Below are 6,744 nucleotides of genomic sequence, written 5' to 3' on the forward strand. Positions count from 1 at the left end.
TCCGTGAAACTGTGGAGTTCCCTCACGACAAGATGTCTCATTCACTTTTTCACCCCTGGTAATCAGCCCGGACCCTGGCTCACAATAAACACTAACTGATGGACCTCCTTGTAGTCGTAGTAATAATAAAAGCTCCCAAGTATTGACGACCTACCTTCAATAATTTTAAATATAAATTTACTTTGTAATAACCTTGTAAGACAGGTGCTATCATTATCCCCATTTTGCAGGCAAGAAAACTGACGCACAAAGTCAATCCTCTCTGGCCCCAGAGGAGTCGTACACAAACATTATCTGCAGTTTCGAGTTATCCCCCGACCCCCAAATAAGGGCTTTTTTTTTTTTTTTTTAAGAAACTTCCAAATAAGGTCAAGCAATGCCCCAAATTACGATAAACAGCCGAAAGCGCACGCCACCTAAACGCAGGGCAGGGTCAAAGGGCATTGGGGGCGCCGCCCCCGACGCAGCTGAGGGACAAAGGTCTGGCCCCAACCTGCTTCCCTGGGGTCCCCCGCCACCCAGCCCCTCGCCCGTGTCTACAAGGAGACGCCAGGACGGATCACTGGGGCCGGTACTGCCCGCTGGGTCCCTGCTCACCTGCCGTCTCGCCGCCTCGCCGCCTCGCCGTGCCGGGGCCGCCGGCCCGCAGCGCCTCCCCGGGGCAGCCTGGCGCCCGCAGCCCGCAGCGGAGCCCGTTACCTTGGCGACCGCGGCTGCTGAACTCCCGCGGCGCTCGCGCTACGGAGGCTCGCATGGGACCTGCTGAGTCGCAACGCCTTCCGCAGCGGCGGAGCTGGCGGAGGAAAAATGCAGTGGGTGTTGGAGTCGTGGTCAGTGAGGGATCTGGGTTGGGTTTGGCAGCCTGTAACTTGTCCCAGAGGGAGGTGGGGGAAAGGGGACAGAGAGGCCAGGCAGAGGACGTGTGCCTCGAATGCTGCTCTTGCTTCAGTTTATCTCTGTGTAACCTGAGATGGGCACGTTTGACGAGGAGACAGGGCCTCGGTGGCAGCTTGCTAGACTGGGAATATTTAAAGAGGAGAAAACTGATGGGGAGGGGGTGGCAGATTCCTTTGTTTTATAATCTGTGAAGGGGTGATGTGGCAAAGAGTGAATAAACCTGTTTCGTTGGGTGATAATTAGATCACCAGATTGTAAAAACAAAATCTAAGTCTCAGCCCCGCCCCCCAACTCCTTATGCAAAAGAGAAGGTAAAAGCCTCAGACACCTGTGAGGAACAGGCCCCAGCCATCATTCATTGAGGAAATTTCTTGCTAACCTCCCATAAACAGGGACATGCAAATTATACCTATGTCTAGCACCTAAAACTAAAGCCTGTTCGATTCCATACTAATAAAGAATTACAGGTTTATCTTACAGGTAACAACTGGAGACAAGACTGAATGAAACATTCTTCCACCTACCCGGGACACCTACAAAGTTGATGCTTCCTTCTCTCTGTTATTTTATGTAAAATGTAGATTTCTAGGGCCTCACAAGAATGTAACCACTAATCCCTCCCTCAACCCTGCCTTTTTCCTTCTCTCTCTGAGCCTTTAAAATGCTGAAGGTTCAAACCTCCCCTTTGGAAAAACAGCCACATCTCTGCTACTTGTGTTTTTCCCAGGGCGCATCCTCAAAATCTTGGCTTAATAAACCTCCACTGATTGAGACTTTTGCCTCAGCCATTTATTTGGGTTGACAAGATTTGATGTCAATATGGGAAATTATTTACTTTGTGTCTAGCAATTACACTTCTTGGAATAATTCTGCAGATATACTGGAACTTGAACACAAAGGATATACCCATTACACCATTCAGTAGGAGATTGAGTAAATAAATTATGGTATATCCGTAAAATAGATTACTGTAGCAAGAATTAAGAGGGACCAAGGTAGATATGGTTTAGATACAGACCTATCTTCAAGTTATATATACAGCAATAGTCTCCTAACTGGTCCTGCCTTTTCTTCTATTACCCCCAACACTACCTCACCCCTGCCCTAGTTTACGAGTTCCAACCAACAGCAGGATGATCCTTTTAAAATGTAAACATGATCATGTCGTCCCCTGCTCAAAACCTTTCAGCAGTTTCCCCATCACATTTAGAATAAAATCTAGAGTTGCTGTCACAACCAACAAGCCCTGAAGTGAACTGCCCCAGGGGTACCTGTCCAACTTCATCTCTTACCATTTCCCCTCTTGTCCATGCTCCAGCCACACTGGCTTTGTGATTTTGAAGTTAAGTATAGGAGAGAAATATAATTTTTTTTCCCTCCTAGTTTAGAACCTCTTAGGTTCTTAGTTAAAACAAACGTCAGATTAACATGAGAAAAACTAGCAGAAATTTAATGCATGGTGTACCCATCACTTGGGAGAGGCCTCAGTTTAAAAGTATTTTTTTCTCAAGCCAGTGCCTTAATGGCCTTGCTTAAATAGTATTTTAGAAAGCACCGTAAATCTCATATAGTGACAAGACAAAGAAAAGAACATCTTCAGGCTTTCAAAAGACAGAAAAATGTGGGAAGGTAAATTTATGGGAAGAGTAAATTCTCCTAGATCTGGCACTGCTGTCTTTGAGCTGATAAGCATGACTTGTAAAGGTGGGAAAAGGAAGAGAGGAGGGCAGGAATACCTCGTCTTTGTAAATTGCTGTCCTGACATCATGCAAGCAGAGAGAGAAGCAGTGTCCCCCTGTGTTTGACCCTCTTTAGCTCAGTGATCCCCAGTATTTTAGAGAGGAATGTTTTGGTTTCCTTTACAACTGCCTGGTCCCCAATCCCCAGGCTGTGGACCAGTACCTGTCCATGACCTGCTATAAACCAGGCCACACAGCAGTTAGGTGAGCAGGCATACTACTTTGCGGCCTACCAAAGCTTCATCTGTACTTACAGCTGCTCTCCATTGCTGCATCACCACCTGAGCTCCACCTCCTGTCAGATCCGCAGTAGCATTAGATTCTTTTAGGAGCACAAACCCTACTGTACACTGTGCATGTGAGGGATCTAAGCTGCACACTCCCTATGAAAATCTAATGCCTGATGATGATCTGAGGTGGAGCTGAGGCAGTGATGCTGGCACTGGGGAGCAGCTGAAAATACAGATTATTATTAGCAGAGAGGTTGCATTATGGTGAGTTGTATAATTATTTCATTATACATTACAATGTAATAATAATAGAAATAAAGTGCACAATAGATGTAATGGGCTTGAATTATCCCAACCCCCCCCCCCCCACCATGTCCATGGAAAAATTGTGTTCCATGAAACTGGTCCCTGGTGCCAAAAAGGTTGGGGACCACTGCTTTACAAGCATCCCTCTATCTCAGGGCCTTTACTTTGGCTAGTCCACATTGGGACCAGTCTTCCTCCAGGTATCTCTATGGCTTGCTTCCTCACTTCCCTCACGTCTCCGCTCTCATGTTCCATCCTCAAAAAGACCTGCCCTGGCTACTTGTGAAAATAGTAGACCCCTATGAACTGCATTCTCCTTGCTTTTTCTTCACGGTTCTTGTCAGTGTCTGATAGTTATGTATTTGTTTATTTGTTGTTTGTCTCTTTTCATCACAGCATAAGCTCTTTTAAGGAAGGCACTTTGTTTTGTTCCCTGCTGTTTTCTCATGACTGGGAACAGTGCCTGACACATAGTAAGAGCTTGGTAAATATTTGTTGAATGAATAAGGGAAAAAAAGCACTGTGCAACTCTCTGTGGTTGGAATGTTACTATGTGTAAAAAGAAGTGATGGATAATACACACAATGCTGGTGTTGGGGCTCAGGAAACAGTACCCCAAAATGAAGGCCTAGGAAGCAAACAGTTTTCTTTGAACTTCTTCATTCCTCCTATCTCTGAGTCCCATTCTTCCCTGAAGCTAGTCAGAGAAACTAGAATTTCTCTTCCCCACGGCAGGTCATAAAAGCCAGAACCTCTTTTCTGAAAAGCCAGCCATAAAACCTACAATTATTCTGTGTTAAATCTGGCCATAAAGAAATGATCTGACCTACTTTGTTTGGTCAAAAGACCCCCATTCCAGAGAGGGCCCTGCCCTATTCCCAGAAGGCAGGAATGCATGCCCAGAGAGGCAAAGGAGAATCTAGACAGACAGGCCTTGCTGGGTTTCCCCAGTCAGTCTATTAGCATTAGAGCATACCCTTTGTGTCCAATCACACTTCTCCATAGGTGTCCATACTTTAAACCTAAGCATAAAAATGGACAATTTCCCCTGTACCTTTGAGTCTTCATTCTGCAGGCTACCATGTATGTGTTAAATACATTTGTATGCCTTTTCTCCTATTAATCGATCTGCTTCATGTCATGAGCCTTCAGGGGGCCAAGGGCCTTAGTCCCTACACTGGCATGTGTATATTACATTAGGAACTCTGGAAGGAGATCTGAGAGTTGGGAGAGAGAGAGTTTAAGATGGAAGGACACTACATTTTTACTGTATGCTCTTTTATGCAGCATTTTAAAACCAAGTACATGTACTATGTTTTCAAACAATATATGGGGAAAACAACCTAGTTTTGTTTTTTTTTTTTTTTGTTTTTTTTTTTTTTGAGACAGACTCTCACTCTGTTGCCCGGGCTAGAGTGCCGTGGCATCAGCCTGGCTCACAGCAACCTCAAAATCCTGGGCTCAAGCAATCCTCCTGCCTCAGCCTCCCGAGTAGCTGGGACTACAGGCATGCACCACCATGCCTGGCTAATTTTATGTATGTATATTTTTAGTTGTACAGATAATTTCTTTCTATTTTTTTAGTAGAGACAGGGTCTAGCTCTTACTCAGGCTGGTCTTGAAGTCCTGAGCTCAAACAATCTGCCCTGCCCGCCTCAGCTTCCCAGAGTGCTAGGATTACAGGTGTGAGCCATCACACCCGGCCAACAACCTAGTTTTGACAATTGACATGCAAAGATGGGAGGAGCTGCCTGGGTGGTAGTGAATCCCTTACCCTAGAAGAGATGTAGCTGAGGGGGTCCTGCCTGAGGTGAGAAATTAAAGTAGATGATCTCAAAGATCTACTCTACTCTCCTTTGCCAACTAGAAGAGACACACTTGCCATTTAGGGCCAGAAACACTAAGAGGGTGGGATCCCACATTTGAGAGGACAAATGCTTGCAGGCGAGAAAATGAAAAACTGTTCAGCTGGCAGCTAGACCCAATGTTTCTAACTGAACATATACAGTGATCACAGAATATAAACAAACATCAGATGAAACTACTCTATAGTAGGATCAAGACAGAGACAAGACCACTCTGGTACCACAAATATGACACAATATCCTCCTCTTCTGACAAACATGAGTGCTACCCTTGCTTTAATCATCCTACCTCCTGGATACCAATTATTCAGATACCTAGTCACTGAATTGCTCCTGCTTCTTGACTGTCTTCAATCCAAAACTATGTCCCCCTTCTTTAAACCATCCTTAGTGTCGCCCAGCACAAACCCAAATTCTAAAATAAGCTCTTCCCAGTTACCTCTTACAAGACACCTCATGGTGGCCAGGCGCAGTGGCTCACACTTGTAATCCTAGCACTCTGGGAGGCTGAGGCGGAAGGATTGCTTGAGCTCAGGAGTTGGAGACCAGCCTGAGCAAGAGCAAGATCCTGTCTCTACTAAAAAAAGAAAAATTAGCTGGGCATCCTGGTGTGCGCATGTACTCCCAGCTGTTTGGGAGGCTGAAGTAGGAGGATCACTTGAGCTGAAGAGTTTGAGGTTGCAATGAGCTGTGATCATGCCACTGCATTCTACGCAGGGCTATAGAGCAAAAAGCACCTCATGGTTTCTCTGCTGTGTGTTCTTCCTTGCTGAACAAGCTAAATAAGCCTAATTCTTTTTATCTTTTACACAATCCCACCCTCCCATAAACCTAATTCTTTTTGACTACTGGTGTGTTCCTGGTGGAATTTGATCTATGGATTTTTTTTTTTTTTTTTTTTTTGAGACAGAGTCTCGCTCTGTTGCCTGGGCTAGAGTGAGTGCTGTGGCGTCAGCCTAGCTCACAGCAACCTCAAATTTCCTGGACTTAAGCGATCCTACTGCCTCAGCCTCCCAAGTAGCTAGGACTACAGGCATGCGCCACCACACCCGGCTAATTTTTTCTATATATATTTTTTTTAGTTGGCCAGATAATTTCTTTCTATTTTTAGTAGAGATGAGGTCTTGCTCTTGCTCAGGCTGGTCTCGAACTCCTGACCTCGAGCGATCCACCCACCTCGGCCTCCCAGAGTGCTAGGATTACAGGCGTGAGCCACCTCGCCCGGCCTGATCTATGGATTTTATCACATTCTTAGCTGTCTTTGACCCAGTTCATCAATACCCAGAAAGGAAGAAGCAAGAATTTTAAGAGTTACTTGGAAAGTTCAGTGGTCCTGAAGCAAACTGATTTGAACTGGTGTGTGTGTTGAGCAGAGAGGGTAGGGGGTCTCATGAAATAGAAGGGCTGAGGTAGGAATTAGGAGGCTTGAGTAATTCTCTTTCTTCTGCCATCAACTCTTTCTGTGACTTTGGGCAAATCATTTCACTTTCAGCCTTTCCCCATTTCTGTAAAAGATGAATTTGGAATATATTTTAAAGAAATCCAGGAGATAACACCCCAAAATATGCCACACTGGTATGATAATTGCTTCAAACTGAGGGCATTAAGAACAGCAAATGCACAGAGGGGTTTTCCTGAATTTCCCTCATCAGACTAAAGGCAGATAATTCAGAAGGAATTCAGTTGTTATGAATCTCCTCCCAGAGA

At 45.2% G+C, this 6,744-nt stretch overlaps 1 protein-coding gene across 3 annotated transcripts in view; it reads right to left on the reverse strand.

Moving 5' to 3' along the window:
• Positions 1–683, reverse strand: part of PKIG (cAMP-dependent protein kinase inhibitor gamma) — an 84,360-nt gene extending 83,677 nt beyond the window's left edge. For 2 of the 3 annotated variants that reach the window (XM_069495943.1, XM_069495940.1), the window contains exon 1: positions 598–683. The gene's annotated coding sequence lies outside the window, so the exon portion shown is untranslated. Of the gene's footprint in view, positions 1–192; positions 211–597 lie in introns of those variants that run through there. The other variant, XM_069495941.1, reaches the window with a different exon arrangement.
• Positions 684–6,744: the final 6,061 nt, after the last annotated feature.

Source organism: Eulemur rufifrons, chromosome 20 (assembly GCF_041146395.1).
Source record: "Eulemur rufifrons isolate Redbay chromosome 20, OSU_ERuf_1, whole genome shotgun sequence".
NCBI classification, from domain to species: Eukaryota; Metazoa; Chordata; class Mammalia; order Primates; family Lemuridae; genus Eulemur; species Eulemur rufifrons.